The following is an 18,296-nucleotide window of genomic DNA, read 5'->3' on the forward strand; positions in this document are numbered from 1 at the left end:
GAGCCACAGACAGATCCTGCAGCGTGTGAGCGAGTAACCACGACAACGACGCACCTGTGATCATTAACGAGCGGCTGCAAAAGGCAGAGACATGGCAGCGAGTTACACAGAATCCACACCTCAAACAAATGAGAACCAGCGCAAAACTATAACAGCTATCTAAAAAATACTACGTTTGTATGAGACCCAAGACTCTACCGAACGCGTGGATGAGCTTTTTATGTCTGTCCCGTAATAAATACGGCTCCTATGGCCGTTTACAAAACGTGTACCTTGTGGATTTTTGTGAGAAATATGTCGGCAGATTTGTATTGGAGCCTATGGGGCTTTTGGCAGAGGTTGTGTCACTCAAACACTCCTTGCGCCAAAACTAAAAAACTCTGGGATTCCATGAACACATTAATCCAATCAGCACAACCATACCCTCATTAATCTGAAGAAATGAAGCCTCTAGAGTGTATACTTTGGCTACAAGGACAGAAGTTCCATATTTTTTTAACCAGATTCCTGCGATGCCCCACACTCTAGCCTGGAGCTCTCCACTCTAGCAGACGCAATACACACTCATGTAAAAGTCAGAAACGGAGCGAAGAACTAGTGAAACATAATCAGTGATTATGAAAAAGGTACAATAGATATCAAGAAGCAGTTTTTTTCATAAAATAGTTGAGACTTGTGTCAACATTTGAAAGTTGAAATGATGTCTGTAGCTGAAAGATTGGCGAAGCTGAAGAATCTGAAAGTTGAAGAAGTTTAAGAGGATTTGAAAAACGATCTCCATTGGAAAACCATGTTAAAATATTAATGATTATAGATTTATATAAATTCAAGCTTAAGAGCTAAAAAGCTGAAAAGTCATAGCACCCCTCTCCTGAAGGAGCTGAATAATTTAATATTTGAATGGTTTTAATAGCTGAAAGTGTGAAGGAGTTGAAAGGCGGCGCGGAAGAAATAGAAGAAAAACTAGAAAATGCATTTCCTGCTGAAAATGCGTTGGAATGCAAAAAGCTGAAAGCTGAAATGAATATTTAAAAAAAGCTGAAAATACAGAAAGTTGAAGGGAATTTGAATACATCTGAAATTACAGATATTAGAAAAGCTGAAATTAATTTGAAATTGCTGAAAATACAGAAATGGGAGAAGCTGAAAGGAATTTCAATAGATTTGCTGAAAAAGCAGAAATGAAAACAGCTGAAATAAATTTGAAATATTGCAAAAAAATACAGAAATGAATATTAAAAAATTGCTGTTGATAGAGGCATAAGAATAGCTGAAATTATTTTAAAGAACTGCTGAAAATACAGGAAGTGGGGAAGCTGAATTTCAATAGATTTTCTAAAAACAGAAGTTGCAGGAGCTTAAATTTGTTTAAAATTGTTTGTAGTAATATTAGTAGTAGTATTAGTTATAATTGTGGTATTAGTAGTACTAGCAGTATAAGCAGTAATAGTAGGTTTAGTATCAATAGCAGTAGAAACAGCTGGAATACTATTAGCCATAGTAGTATTTGTAATAACATTAGTAGTAGTTGTAGTATTAATAGCAGTAGAAATACTAGTAGTATGGTAGTAGAAGTATCAGTTTTAGTGTAGAAGTACTAGTAATATTCGTAGTGGTTGTAGTAGTATTTGAAAGAGCAATACGTATTTCAACGAAACCGCTTCATGGTTAAGGTACAGATAATCATTGAGGCTTTTAGTTTGTAATGATGGAATTGGGTGAGGGGGGGTTGGAAGACAGAATGTTTGTTATTCAAACTAAGAAGTTTTTAATTAATAGGCCTCATCACAAACATTACAGTAAAAATTCCCTCCATGGGGCTTTTATTTTGAAATTATTGGATTGGGTGGGGTGGGGGGGTGTAGATAGAGGGAGGGAGGGTGAGAGGGTGAGGAAGGGAGGGGTGGTGAGGAAGAGATAGAGGGAGAGAGAGAGGAGGAGAAATAGACAGACATACTGACTGACTGAGTGATAAACAGTGAGAAGAGGTCAGGGTGGAGGGGGGAGGGGGGGCGAGTGTCTTTATCATATTGGTCTGTTGACAGAAAGCATAGCTGCGTCATGTGACTCCACTAATCAGGTCATATAAGCAGCTGTGAGCCACAGACAGATCCTGCAGCGTGTGAGCGAGTAACCACGACAACGACGCACCTGTGATCATTAACGAGCGGCTGCAAAAGGCAGAGACATGGCAGCGAGTTACACAGAATCCACACCTCAAACAAATGAGAACCAGCGCAAAACTATAACAGCTATCTAAAAAATACTACGTTTGTATGAGACCCAAGACTCTACCGAACGCGTGGATGAGCTTTTTATGTCTGTCCCGTAATAAATACGGCTCCTATGGCCGTTTACAAAACGTGTACCTTGTGGATTTTTGTGAGAAATATGTCGGCAGATTTGTATTGGAGCCTATGGGGCTTTTGGCAGAGGTTGTGTCACTCAAACACTCCTTGCGCCAAAACTAAAAAACTCTGGGATTCCATGAACACATTAATCCAATCAGCACAACCATACCCTCATTAATCTGAAGAAATGAAGCCTCTAGAGTGTATACTTTGGCTACAAGGACAGAAGTTCCATATTTTTTTAACCAGATTCCTGCGATGCCCCACACTCTAGCCTGGAGCTCTCCACTCTAGCAGACGCAATACACACTCATGTAAAAGTCAGAAACGGAGCGAAGAACTAGTGAAACATAATCAGTGATTATGAAAAAGGTACAATAGATATCAAGAAGCAGTTTTTTTCATAAAATAGTTGAGACTTGTGTCAACATTTGAAAGTTGAAATGATGTCTGTAGCTGAAAGATTGGCGAAGCTGAAGAATCTGAAAGTTGAAGAAGTTTAAGAGGATTTGAAAAACGATCTCCATTGGAAAACCATGTTAAAATATTAATGATTATAGATTTATATAAATTCAAGCTTAAGAGCTAAAAAGCTGAAAAGTCATAGCACCCCTCTCCTGAAGGAGCTGAATAATTTAATATTTGAATGGTTTTAATAGCTGAAAGTGTGAAGGAGTTGAAAGGCGGCGCGGAAGAAATAGAAGAAAAACTAGAAAATGCATTTCCTGCTGAAAATGCGTTGGAATGCAAAAAGCTGAAAGCTGAAATGAATATTTAAAAAAAGCTGAAAATACAGAAAGTTGAAGGGAATTTGAATACATCTGAAATTACAGATATTAGAAAAGCTGAAATTAATTTGAAATTGCTGAAAATACAGAAATGGGAGAAGCTGAAAGGAATTTCAATAGATTTGCTGAAAAAGCAGAAATGAAAACAGCTGAAATAAATTTGAAATATTGCAAAAAAATACAGAAATGAATATTAAAAAATTGCTGTTGATAGAGGCATAAGAATAGCTGAAATTATTTTAAAGAACTGCTGAAAATACAGGAAGTGGGGAAGCTGAATTTCAATAGATTTTCTAAAAACAGAAGTTGCAGGAGCTTAAATTTGTTTAAAATTGTTTGTAGTAATATTAGTAGTAGTATTAGTTAAAATTGTGGTATTAGTAGTACTAGCAGTATAAGCAGTAATAGTAGGTTTAGTATCAATAGCAGTAGAAACAGCTGGAATACTATTAGCCATAGTAGTATTTGTAATAACATTAGTAGTAGTTGTAGTATTAATAGCAGTAGAAATACTAGTAGTATGGTAGTAGAAGTATCAGTTGTAGTACTAGAAGTACGAGTAATATTCGTAGTGGGAGACAGAATGTTTGTTATTCACACTTAAAAGTTTTTAATTAATAGGCCTCATCACAGACATTACAGTAAAAATTCCCTCCATGGGGCTTTTATTTTGAAATTATTGGATTGGGTGGGGTGGGGGGGAGTAGATAGAGGGAGGGAGGGTGAGAGGGTGAGGAAGGGAGGGGTGGTGAGGAAGAGATAGAGGGAGAGAGAGAGAGAGGAGAAATAGACAGACATACTGACTGAGAGTGATTAACAGTGAGCAGAGGTCAGGGTGGAGGGGGGAGGGGGGGCCAGTGTCTTTATCATATTGGTCTGTTGACAGAAAGCATAGCTGCGTCATGTGACTCCACTAATCAGGTCATAGGAGCAGCTGTGAGTCACAGACAGATCCTGCAGCGTGTGAGTGCTCGTAACCACGACAACGGCGCACCTGTGATCATTAACGAGCGGCTGCAAAAGACAGAGACATGGCAGCAAGTTACACAGAATCCACACCTCAAACAAATGGGAACCAGCGCAAAACTATAACAGCTATCTAAAAAATACGGCGTTTGTATGAGACCCAAGACTCTACCGAACGCGTGGATGTGTTTTTATGTCTGTCCGGTAATAAATACGGCTCCTATGGCCGTTGACAAAACGTGTACCTTGTGGATTTTTGTGAGAAATATGTCGGCAGATTTGTATTGGAGCCTATGGGGCTTTTGCCAGAGGTTGTGTCACTCAAACACTCCTTGCGCCAAAACTAAAAAACTCTGGGATTCCATGAACACATTAATCCAATCAGCACAACCATACCCTCATTAATCTGAAGAAATTAAGCCTCTAGAGTGTATACTTTGGCTGCAAGGACAGAAGTTCCATACTTTTTTAACCAGATTTCTGCGCTGCCCCACACTCTAGCCTCGAGCTCTCCACTCTAGCAGACGCAATACACACTCATGTAAAAGTCAGAAACGGAGCGAAGAACTAGTGAAACATAATCAGTGATTATGAAAAAAGTACAATAGATATCAAGAAGCAGTTTTTTTCATAAAATAGTTGAGACTTGTGTGAACATTTGAGAGTTGAAAGGGTGTCTGTAGCTGAAAGATTTGCAAAGCTGAAAAATCTGAAAGTTGAAGAAGTTTAGGAGGATTTGAAAGCAAACTCCATTTGAAAACCATGTTAAAATATTAATGATTATTGATTTATATAAATTCAAGCATAAGAGGTAGAAAGCTGAAAAGTCATAGCCCTCAAGCCAGAAAGGAGCTGAACATTTTAATATTTGAACGGTTTTAATAGCTGAAAGTGTGAAGGAGTTGAAAGGTGGCGCGGAAGAAATAGAAGAAGTTGAAGATGAAGAAATAAAGATTCGAAGAACAATACTTGGAATGCATCGTTAATGCATTCCAACAATAACTAGAAAAGGCATTTCCTGCTGAAAATGCGTTGGAATGCAAAAAGCTGAAAGCTGCACTGAATATTTGAAAATAGCTGAAAATACAGAAAGTTGAAGGGAATTTGAATACATTTGCTGAAAAGCTGAAATGAATTTGAAATTGCTGAAAATACAGAAATGGGAGAAGCTGAAAGGAATTTCAATAGATTTGCTGAAAAAGCAGAAATGAAAACAGCTGAAATACATTTGAAATATTGCAAAAAAATACAGAAATGAATATTAAAAAATTGCTGTTGATAGAGGCATAAGAATAGCTGAAATTATTTTAAAGAACTGCTGAAAATACAGGAAGTGGGGAAGCTGAATTTCAATAGATTTTCTAAAAACAGAAGTTGCAGGAGCTTAAATTTGTTTAAAATTGTTTGTAGTAATATTAGTAGTAGTATTAGTTATAATTGTGGTGTTAGTAGTACTAGCAGTATAAGCAGTAATGGTAGGTTTAGTATCAATAGCAGTAGAAACAGCTGGAATACTATTAGCCATAGTAGTATTTGTAATAACATTAGTAGTAGTTGTAGTATTAATAGCAGTAGAAATACTAGTAGTATGGTAGTAGAAGTATCAGTTGTAGTACTTAGAAGTACGAGTAATATTCGTAGTGGGAGACAGAATGTTTGTTATTCACAGTTAAAAGTTTTTAATTAATAGGCCTCATCACAGACATTACAGTAAAAATTCCCTCCATGGGGCTTTTATTTTGAAATTATTGGATTGGGTGGGGTGGGGGGTGTAGATAGAGGGAGGGAGGGTGAGAGGGTGAGGAAGGGAATGGTGGTGAGGAAGAGATAGAGAGGGAGAGGGGAGGAGAATTAGACTGACTGACTGACTGAGAGTGATTAACAGTAAGTAGAGGTCAGGGTGGAGGGGGGAGGGGGGGCGAGTGTCTTTATCATATTGGTCTGTTGACAGAAAGCATAGCTGCGTCATGTGACTCCACTAATCAGGTCACAAGGAGCAGCTGAGAGTCACAGACAGATCCTGCAGCATGTGAGTGCTCGTAACCACGACAACGGCGCACCTGTGCTCATTAACGATCTACTGCAAAAGACAGAGACATGGCAGCAAGTTACACAGAATCCACACCTCAAACAAATGGGAACCAGCGCAAAACTATAACAGCTATCTAAAAAATACGGCGTTTGTATGAGACCCAAGACTCTACCGAACGCGTGGATGTGTTTTTATGTCTGTCCGGTAATAAATACGGCTCCTATGGCCGTTTACAAAACGTGTACCTTGTGGATTTTTGTGAGAAATATGTCGGCAGATTTGTATTGGAGCCTATGGGGCTTTTGGCAGAGGTTGTGTCACTCAAACACACCTTGCGCCAAAACTAAAGAACTCTGGGATTCCATGAACACATTAATCCAATCAGCACAACCATACCCTCATTAATCTGAAGAAATGAAGCCTCTAGAGTGTATACTTTGGCTGCAAGGACAGAAGTTCCATACTTTTTTAACCAGATTTCTGCGCTGCCCCACACTCTAGCCTCGAGCTCTCCACTCTAGCAGACGCAACACACACTCATGTAAAAGTCAGAAACGGAGCGAAAAACTAGTGAAACATAATCAGTGATTATGAAAAAAGTAGAATAGATATCAAGAAGCAGTTTTTTTCATAAAATAGTTGAGACTTGTGTGAACATTTGAGAGTTGAAATGGTGTCTGTAGCTGAAAGATTGGCGAAGCTGAAAAATCTGAAAGTTGAAGAAGTTGAAGAGGATTTGAAAAGCAAACTCCATTTGAAAACCATGTTAAAATATTAACGATTATTGATTTATATAAATTCAAGCATAAGAGGTAGAAAGCTGAAAAGTCATAGCCCTCAAGCCAGAAAGGAGCTGAACATTTTAATATTTGAACGGTTTTAATAGCTGAAAGTGTGAAGGAGTTGAAAGGTGGCGCGGAAGAAATAGAAGAAGAAGATGAAGATGAAGAAATAAAGATTCGAAGAACAATACTTGGAATGCATCGTTAATGCATTCCAACAATAAGTCGGAATAAAGATTCGAAGAACAATACTTGGAATGCATCTCAATGCATTCCAACAAATATATATGAAATGCTACAGTGCTAGTGGTAATATAATAAGAGTTGGTTAGGGTTGAACATAGAAAACAAATTCGTAGTTTATCTTTGAGACTGGTGGACTAGAATAGAACATAATTAAGAGTAATAGAAAATGACAGGGCACTTCAGTGGAACATTAAAGAGAGTAGTAGAAAAAGGCTATAATTGTGTAGGGAGTAATACAACATAATATTCTAGCAAGTTATAGGATAAAATACAGTAGTGAGTGACAAAATATACAAGATCAGAATAGAGCAAATACAAAATCAGCGGATCATGAGCAATATAATATAAAATAACAATAGTACCATTATAGTAGCCTGTAAAAACATATCAGAGGTAACTATAATCTGGTGAAGAGTAACCATAGATAAAGAAACTTGTCACATTAGAGAGTAATGGAATGGGATTGAATGTAATAAAGAGGGTTATGTACTAGATTAGAAACACAAAATCATAATAGATATGACTGATGTATAACAAAACAGAATGGAGAGGAATCATTATAACAGAGTCGGATATAACAGAACAAAAAAATGACACCAGAGTGGTGAAAGTAGAGAGAGATGTATAATTGTAATCGCCACATAGCATATATAGTTACAGAATAGAATAGAATCACAGTATGAGTGATATAATAAACAAACTAGAAAGTGTTATTGTATAAATGAATGTAACATACAACAGAATAGATGGTAATATGACAGAAAATGCTACAGAGGAATAGAACATAACCGCAAATAGTATAGAGTAAGGGATAAAGAATGGATCTGAGAAGAAAGAAAGTAAAGAATTGAAAAAGCTATAGAGTGGCAGTGTAACACAGTACAATACAAAATAGTTTGATAATAAATATACTACATGTAGTAGAGAGTAATAGAATACAACACTAGATAGTAATATAATATAACAAAGGGAGTAATAGAATATAACATCATGGTATAGGGAGTAAATAATCATATAAAGACTAATAAAAACATGATATATCATATATTAACATCAAACAAAGTAATAAAAAATACAGTATGACATTAATGAGTAATATGGGAGAGAATATAATAGAGAGTAATATAGTAGAATAAAACCACGTAAACAAGAAGCTAATGAAATAGAATGCAACATAATAGAGAGTGATGCAAAAAAATAATATACTAAAGAGTAGCCAGTGGAGCAGAATTGAATTTACACCACCAGGGTAATAGAATGGAAGACATTTGAATGAATATTTGAGAGTAACAGAGTGGAATAAAATATAAAGAGAATTGAAGAGAATATGGTAGTTAGTAATTACAAAGGCACTGAGTAAGGGTTAATAACATAGAGATAGAATATTATAGTTAGTTATGACTATAGATTATAATACAATAGAGAGTGAAATAATAGAATACAGTATAAATAATAGCAGATGGGTAGAATATAACATACCGCTTTACAGTTGATTGAATATCAAACTTATCAATAGAGTTTTGAGTTTCGATTTTTGTACAAGCAAATAAGCTTCTAAAAGCCATGAATCAAATAGTTGAGAGGACATAATCTTTAAAATCGTAGCATGCAAGAGCATAAACCACAGAGAATGAAGAAGCCATCGTGAAGGCAAACTAAAAATGTTAGGCTTGAATTGCACACAAAGAAGTATACAATCTAAACAACGAGCCCAAAATAGAGCGGAACAGATAGAGAATAACTGTTAAAAAAACAGTATCCACTTAAACACAATACTATACAATTATGTATCGCCTACTGTGCTATGCTGTACTGTGATGTAGCTGTTTACAAAACACATGTTTGCTTAACGCCAAATGACATTGTACGTTGTGCATATAGGTTAGGTTCACACGGACACACACCCGCACTCATAGAGGGAAGATTATGAATGTGCTGTTTGGACATGACAATGATGTCCTTAGGACTGCCTCTGATAATAGAAATATTGTCCCTGCTTTCACATGTGTGGGGTAAAAGCTTTTTGTAGAAAGATTATCTGTCATCCCTGCCCCACATCTGTTTGTGTGTACACACACAGATGGCTGACATCATCCTGAACACCTGGATGTGACTTTGATTTCCTGCCAAATACGTGAATCGGGAGTACAGCCACTATTATGGTTATCATGCTCTGATAATGGTGTAAATTGGGGTCTGACATGTGTGCTCTCCCTGGGATAGTTTAAATGGCAGAGAGCAGATTGACATATTTTATGCTACAGTTTGAGATGATATGGCAGAGCATTGCATGCCCCGGTACGGTTTAGCACTTTGTAGTATAGTAGTCCTGGATAGATTTGTTTACGTTCATTTCAGGTACCTTCAAAGTTGCTGTATGAATGGGTACCTTCAGACCATTAATATAGCAACACACAGCTATGTGAAGACGAAGTGGAGCAATGTCTACCTGAGCAGAGAACGACCTACCTATGTGTGCATGCAAGCTCCTCCTTGCTTTGTTGACACAGGCCGGCAGCTGGTGCTTTTAGTGCACGTTTGTGCACGTGAGCATGCCCCACTGGTTAGGTCACTTTGGCCACCTGTCAGTGAGCTCATACAGAGGTTGCAGCTGATGATAACGTCCTGATCGGAAGTATTGTTCAGGAAAAGTAGAGGGCCCATCCACAGTTCGACCCCAGGGAAACAACGTGAGCGCTGCCGGTTCTTTCGCTGTAGTTTTCCCCGTGAGCGCTGTAGTTTTCCAGGTTAGCGCTGTAGTTTTCCAGGTTAGCGCTGGTGCCATGCTGTGAGCCGTTGAGCGGAAATCAAAATGTTTACAATCTCGGACCTTGCACCTTGAATGGTAATATTGCGAGATATAAAAAAAGAAAGCTAATGTATACTATAACTAGTATATTACAACAAAGTACAACAGCGAGAGAGTAACATTTAGTGCAAAATGTATCAACATGCTCTGCTTTTTTTTTTCCAATGAGGAAAAGCACATTTGTAATTATTATAAAAAAGGGTTAATTATTATAAAAAATGAAATATAAGAAAAGGCTACGGTGGGAACAAGAGACTGAGACTAAAACGAATGCACATGCCTTTGATAGGCTTTCTTATAATGTCCTGCGGTACGTGTGGCATTGTGGGGGGGTTAACCGGGAAAACCACCACAATGTCAGTGTGACAAAAAGAAAGTAGGAGCCTAAATGTCACACTGAAAATAATAAATACACAACCGTAACGAGCATCCGATTGAGCATCACTGGAAAGGAACCACAACGTACAATTCTCTGAGAGACGGAGGCAAAGGTCAGGCCTAATGTCAAACAGACAAACTTTCAAATTTGAAGACACTGCTGTATTTTTCTGTATTCTGTATTATAACACTTATCACCCAGCTCATTGGATAGGGTAGGCTTGTTAAATATAAAAATCCATTCAGCACTACTGGAAAGAATAGGAGTATTCATTTTATGTTGTGAGCGTGTTATTTTAATGAAAAGAAGTGTTTTATCTGAAATCATTATGCCTTTTGGACCAATTTAATAAACTCAACATATAAAGCATTAACTGAAACGTAGCTTTTGTTCATGAACGGGCAACCCACAAAAGTCTGAGTGATAATAAAATAGAATAATATTAGTATGAGTCTTAATCTATGAAACCAATATGGGCATGGTAACTCTATGAAGTCCTAAATGAAGTAATGCCCTTTATGTGTTTTGTTTAGTACATTTCTACAGTCTCACTGCTGGGGGACAAGCACAAGTTGATGTTAACTGAAGATTAAACATATATTATTATTTATTTATTTTCTCCCCGTACCCCTCGCTGCATTCCAATCACAAACTAAGACTAAGACTAATGTGTAATTATGAACATTGTGTATGTATTATGTGTATTATGTATATTTCCACCAAAAACTGGGACCTAGACCAGCATTTGTCTACATCAGAATGACATTGTACCGTTGTTTCTATTTTTGAACATGTTTCATTTTAAAAGAGAAGAGATGTTCTTTTAACCACAGATACAACTAATAATGCATTAACTGGTATCATATTGAATAATGTTTAAGCGTAAGTAAGTCTTTGTTAGGACAATGATCTTTACCAGTATGGCCTCTAAAGATTTCTCTCTGTCTCCTATTAAAGGAAAAGAGTTAAAGAGTTTTGTAAAAACAGTCAAAATAAAACTGAGGCTTTTAAATGAACATCTGATAAACTATTGTTATTAGCTAAAACAAAAAATGATGTATGATAAATGATACCAATTTAATACCTCCCAACCTAATATGCCTAATGTGCCTAATATTCTCATATCAAAATAAGTGGGCTGTGCTTTTTCATTAGTATTCAACCGAATTTTAGGAGTTACACCCTTTAAAAAAAGATTTGAAGTGTTACGAGAAACTGAGCCCCGCCCATAACCAACTCTTTCTTAAGTCCAAAAAATGCCAAGAGTTCTATAAATTGACCTTTATTTTGTCAATAAATCTCTTGTTTTCAAGTTGCTTGATGAGTCTAAACAGAAAAGAATCAGTTGTTAAACAACAGAAATTTAGTCTTTCCATGAAACGTCTTCTCATAAACAGAGCTGAGATATGCAACTCTGTAGAAGATGCACACAATTACTTCAGAGGCAGGCTGCTTTATTTACATATGCAATATGCATAAGCAAGGTTACTGTGAGGGTGAAATAACCGCGAGATAGAAGGAGAGAAAGAAGGAGGGGTTTGGTGTTCTTGGCGTGTGTGATGTGTGTGTGTGTACGTGTTTGTGTGTGTGGTGATGATGGAGAGGGGCGGGCGGGGGAGTGGAAAGGGAGGGGGGAGGGGAAAAGGGGGGGGGGGGGGGTGCAGAAAATTGGTGTTATCAATATTTAACCAACCCTTCCAGCATATTTATGGCAGACAATAGAGGAGACCAGCAACTGTCTCGTGTGAGTGGAAGAGTATTTATCACAGACTGAAACAGAGGCTGTAAATAGGAAGCTCATTGATACATTGCAACCACACTGGAGAGCCCACCACTTGGTACATCACTCTGACAGTTGATTCTCACCAAAACAAACCATTAACGTATCTAGTATTTTCACGTCACAACCCCTGAGTGCATTACACATATTCATCAGGGGGATATTTCGACATGTGGCAAGCAGATGTATGTAATTCAATCAGTAAAGAAAAAGAAAAAAAAAGCTAAGAAAAGAGAGGGAAAAAATAAAATGTCTGGAGCTTTTTTATTCACAGACCCATGGCCTCCCCGAAAATGTTTCCATGTGTTGTGTCTGAGCACACCGAGAGCAAAGAGGGAAAACATTCCCTCTTCCAAACCACATGCAACAGATTCTTTCTGAAGCCAAATAAATCAACCCTCTGCTTCAGATCATGTGACACTTTTTGAGCTTTGTGTTATTCCCAACATATCCTGTTTCACCCCCCTCCCCCCCTCCATCCACCCCCATTCCAACGCTCTTAAACATGCACGCACTAACACTGCACACACACACACTCATATACTATATGCATGCACATTCAGAGTTTCCATTTCCTGTGCGTAAGATCACCTGTACAGACAGAACGGCGGGCTTCAATGCGACAGGCTCAGGCAGGAAAACAGGAAAGGGAGTTCAAGGGTGTCCAACAAGAAATACTCACAGTTAGGGGAAAACCCGGAGCTTACGGCAGCGCTGCACTTTCTGAAGAAAGTAAGTAAAGTTTCACAAGTGCACTTTTGTTTTTGTTTTTTTGCGACCGCGCTGCCATCATGTGCTCTACTTTTGCTGCTTTTGAGCACATTTTTCTAAAAGTGCTTGAAAAATGCCTTTTGTGGGACACATCATGCAGCGTACATCCACCTTCAGCATACTTCTGCAACAAAACCTTTTTCAAGAAACGGGGCAACAGTTTTTGACGCTTTCGTTTCTAAATTCTTCATGTTAAATATGTTGCTGTGACAACAGCCAGTTAGCTTAGCTTAGCATGGCATAACAACTAGAAACAAGGTTAATTAATGTTTGCTGTGTTCAACGGTAAAACAGGACAGAGAGCAGTGTTAGCAGTTCCGTGCATTTGTACTCATAGGTGAAAAAAGAAATAAAAAGGATGAATGCTTTACGTGCCTTACGGTCTCCATTCTTGGTACTCAATGTATTACCGTTAAATTAATATTAGGCCAATCAATGCATTTTTACTGCTGCTTAGCATGCTAAAATGCATAAGGTTTAGAAGGGAATTAGATTAGTTTGCCATATAACATGCTATTATTTTCTAATAATAACACAGTTAAATATATTTTTTTTGCTGTGATCTGATCTGATCAATTCCCCTCTCAAATCTGGTAAATATGCTGCTGGAGCTAGCTGCCCGTTAGCTGCCAGTTAGCTTACCTTAGCGTGAAGTCAAAATTGGAAACAGTAGGTAACTCTGTCCAAAGGTAACACAATGTGACTACTGGCGACTTCTAAGTTAAAAAATGAATGCTCTTTAGCAACCAACAAGCATTTTGCAGCAAATATTAAACATTACCTGGAAACACTCTGTATTCTCCTGACGTACTCTATCGTCTATCTTTCATTTCTTTCCACGAACACCATCCAGAGGCTTTATTTAACACGTGTTATTGTTACTTTGTAGTTCCTGCTATATGTGTCATGCCATACTGATCAATCGCCCCAGTACTCAGTGGGGTAACACAGTGTTCCCCTGTGCTTCTGACAGCCATCCCCAGCCCATTTACTGTCAGATAGGCTCCTCTCCCTCTGCCTGAGCTCAGATGCAGATTTATGCCAGAGCAATGCCGGTTCTTGCATATTAGATGAAAGCCTTGTTTGCATATACCCGCTCTCTCTCTCTCCACCCCTCCCCTCCCCGCACCACCCCATCTTTCTCTCTCTTCCTTTTTTCTGAGGCGTCACTTTAATATGTATGCAAATGGGCTGCGCTCCACGGGCAGATATGTGTGGAGTCCTGTCCTGCAGTCGGGAGGTGTAGGAGAGATTGTGTTTGTATTTATGAGGCATGGGCCCCGCCGCTCTTGTGAGAGAAAACGCTGCGAGTGGTGTGGTGGAGGCTCTGCAGTGCAGGCAGAATGCAGATATGCCAATAACAGAGGTCATGGTTGTCACTAATGATAAGAGGAGACAATTAGACAATACCATAGCTGTAATGCAACCGCCCCCCCCACACACACCCCTTTACGCCCTCTTATATGCTTATACACACACTCACAAACAAACAGACGAGCCTCTTGCATCCCTGCTCTGGCATGGAGTGAGCTAACAGACCGAGGAGGAGATGCTTCTTCTGGAATGTTCTTTATACTGCTGCAGCAGCGCCCCCCCCCCCCAGCTCTCCTCGACCTGGATCGGGAGTCGTGGGTGATTGGTGTGGGTAAAAGACCAATCCATCGATCCCGGGCATCCCTCCGGGGGGGGGTGAGGATCACAGTCAGGGGCTGAGGCGGTTGGGTCACCTATGAGAGAGGCCCCTTTGACCCATTTCATCAGGCTGATGCTACCCAGACAGGCCTCCAACGCACGTGATCAATAACGTCTCTTAAGAGTGGAAACTGAAATAAATCACCGATACATCTGTAGCTCGCGTCGTCTTTATCTTAGTATGTAAGAAGTCTCTGGTACATGTATGTGTTTTACAAAACCCCACAAATAGTCTCATCTAATGTTGATGTATGTCAAATTAAAGAGGAAAAATAACAATGAAGTGGCTGGTATCATGTTCAAGACTTAATAATATCTTGGCTAGGTGCCAATCAATGATCCACACACACACACACACACACACACACACACACAGAAAGAGAGAGAAAACTGTGTGCAAATCAAAAGTCTGTTTCCTCTCTCTCTATCTCTCTCCCTCCCTCTTTCTCTCTCTTTTAAACACACACACACACACACATCCCCTTCCTCCATCATGAATAAACCATACTGTGTCTATGAGTCATATACCACCCCCACATCCCTCTCTAACCCACTCCCCCTATTTTCCGCTGCTGGAGTAAAAAACGCTAATTAAGGTGATGGCTAGCTGCAGCTCCTGTCAGCAGCTTGTGGGGGCCTCTCAACCAGGCAGGCTCCACCAGTCTCTCCCTAACCGCCATCTCTGGAGAACCGGGGCCCCTCATTCATATTCAACCCCAGTTGCAGGCACCTGGAAGCAGCCAGCACCACCTTCACAACCACTACACAACCCCCATAGTGTCTATCATCTGCTGTCAATGCGTGAGCCCCCTCACCGCTGGTGAAATACACCCATTTACCCTTCCTCGCACGCACACACACACACACACACACACACACACGCTTGTTCCATTTTCCCAAACTACAATCCAATTGGAACACCAAGTCCAAGCTAAAATACTCCCTTTAGGAGATGTGGGAGCTAGAAACTCCATCTCTGAGATGATACAACCCAACTGATGGGTTAAATCACCCAACGGTGGCAGAGGGAGAGCGAGAGCGAGAGGGAAAGAGGAGCCGTGTGCCTTGGTGGACTTGCTCGGTAACCATGACAACGCAGCCGGGAGAGCTAGAAACAGGAACATACAGAATCTGTTTCTGCTGAGACTTGCACATGTGGCACAGTACTGCTTTTCCTCTGAGAAGAAGTGAAGGGGAGGTGTGTGTGTGTGCGTGTGTGCGTGTGTGTGTGTGTGTGTGTGTGTGCGCGCCCTTATGAAACATACATGCCTGCTGCTTCTCCAACCAAGCTCACTGGCCCGTCCTAGTCACCGAGTGAGTCACAACAACACAAAGGATTTTATGGTGAAACTGAATCACACAACCCAGTGTTTCTTGGCGGATTTTCTCCCCCCTCTCGACTACTGATTTAGGTAGAAGCTGCTTGTTGTATAAGGAGAAAAAGGATTTAAAAAAAACAAGACATATAAAGGCAAGAAACAGCAACATTTTCCCTCCGCAGCGGCTGCTTTTGCCTATTTTCTTTCTCCCTGTGCCTCTCCGCCGCTCCCCTTCTGCTCGTCTTTTCTCTTTCCTCCTGCTCCCTCTTTCTACAGGCTCAGTCTAACCTCCCCCTCCCCTTTCCTCAAGGGAATAAAGGTCGTAACGCAAATGATTACTCAAACCCGAGTTGCCATAGAAACGCAGTCATGTGACTAGAGCAGGCATGCATAGACCACAACAAAGAGGTGGATCGGGAACCAGCGCTGGAAAGAGCTGTAGCTCGCCTTACTGGTGCCTCAGTGCATTTCACTCAAATCCAAGCTTTTAAAAATAGGCGCAGGGAGAGAAAAAGCAGAGAAAGGGAGTCTGAAGAGAGGGGAACGGGAATCCGTAAAGAATCCAGGCCTTAACGCTGCAGCGCGCCGTATATTCTACCATTCACTAGCATACCAAGGGTGTGTCCTACTCATCATGTCCTTCTTGAGGCAGAGCTCAGGCGCCAGTTGTCTGGAATTTCTGTGAAATGGCGTCAGTTGTAGAAATGTAGAGGGTGGTGGATCTGTGTGCTTCTAAAATAGGAGTCAAAGTATGGAACCGTAACTTTTTGGTGTGCCGCACGTTCCCCTTCAAAGAGCAAGAACAGCTTTGTGTTAATAGCAGTGCACAGTATGGTCGCTTTGCCTTGTTGGAGCAGTTCTCTAAAGAAGTTTAACAAAGAACTGCAAAACCACATTGTAGAGGAGTTGTATGAATCAGTGTGACATGAAAAGGTAGATTCATTGTGGAAAAGACAATATCTCACTATTTCTAAACAAGTAGCTAAATTGAATCTTGACATATTTCCCCTTAAGGACGAATAGAAAAACATGTAAAGGAAAACCCTCAAGCTTTAAATGAGAACTTTAAAGGCTGGCGGAGCAACCAACACGGAGTGAGAAGGTGGCCTGCAGGATTCACTTATCCTGCATCCAGTCCCGACTCTCTGAGAATAGTCCGTAGTGGAGCCGGCGACCTGAGCCCATCTCTCATAGACCAACCCCCCCCCGACAACACCCAGCCAAAGCCTCACATTTAACAGTGCCTGAGACAAACAACTATAACGCTACAGAAGATGAAACATGCCGCGTGCAAAGTGTGCAAATGATATCCAGCAGGATTTTACTTTTATTTCTCCTAAAACGGCCATTCATTTTGGTGAGCTCCCAGCAGAGCGAGCCTGAGCAGTAGGACGGGGTACATTTTTGGGGGATGAAGTCACCACATGCGCGGCTACGAACACTGTGTCTCAATGTCTGCGCTTGCTTTCGCTCTTTCTTGTCCTCTCCTACTCACATCTGCATCCACGCTTGCCTCTTTCGCACCAACAAAACGCACGCAGGCAAGTAGATGTATGTAGACCCCCCCCACTCCCACCCTTCTGCTTCTCCCCCTCCCACCCCTCCCCCGGGCCCCTACTGCCCCCCTCCTTCTGACGCTAGCCATTTCCCTCCAAAGTCCACCACAACTCCCATGAGGTTCCAGGCAGCAGCTGAGTGTTCAGTGATGTCTGCAATCATCCCGTGTCTAGACAATGTCTGCTGGAAGACAAGGAGATGCTCTGCAGGCTGCGCTCAATAGAAGAAAAGGCCCGGGACAGACCACAATGTCATTCAGCCCGTAGACGCAGCAGTTAATGAAAAGGTTAAGGCCAGAGCAGGAAGCCAGCCAACACCACGAAGGAAAAAAGAGACGCCATCATTTGGGGACAATTTCCAGCGAATTTTAAATCAAGTGAATGAAATAAAGAAAAACAAATGGATTTACTCTGCAGGTCTCATGCTCATAGCTGCTTAGCAGTAGTAGCCTTGTGTCTGATGGATAATATATGCATAAAACTAGTTCTGGACGTGGTTTGAAACGTCCTTGTGTGGTGTTGTTTTGTTCATTTGTCTGTGAAGCTTTCATAGTCGGTACAGCTGGAGGTGATGATGCTGTCAGGGACTAAGACCAAGGATTTTGATTGAAAATGAACAACCTTTACTTGGTTGTCTCACATAGAAAACAGTCTGAAGAAATGAAAACTTGAAGAGAAGCTCAAATACAGAAGGCAAAACACCAGCATACAAAAATGGGACCAGGTCAATGTGTTCAGTCTTTTCACTCAAGTCCAAGCCCTAAACTTTCAGATTTAAATTCTAAAAAAAGTCATAATGTGTAAACACAACAAAACATAAAGCAA

Source organism: Gasterosteus aculeatus, chromosome 13 (genome assembly GCF_964276395.1).
Source record: "Gasterosteus aculeatus chromosome 13, fGasAcu3.hap1.1, whole genome shotgun sequence".
Taxonomy (NCBI): Eukaryota; Metazoa; Chordata; class Actinopteri; order Perciformes; family Gasterosteidae; genus Gasterosteus; species Gasterosteus aculeatus.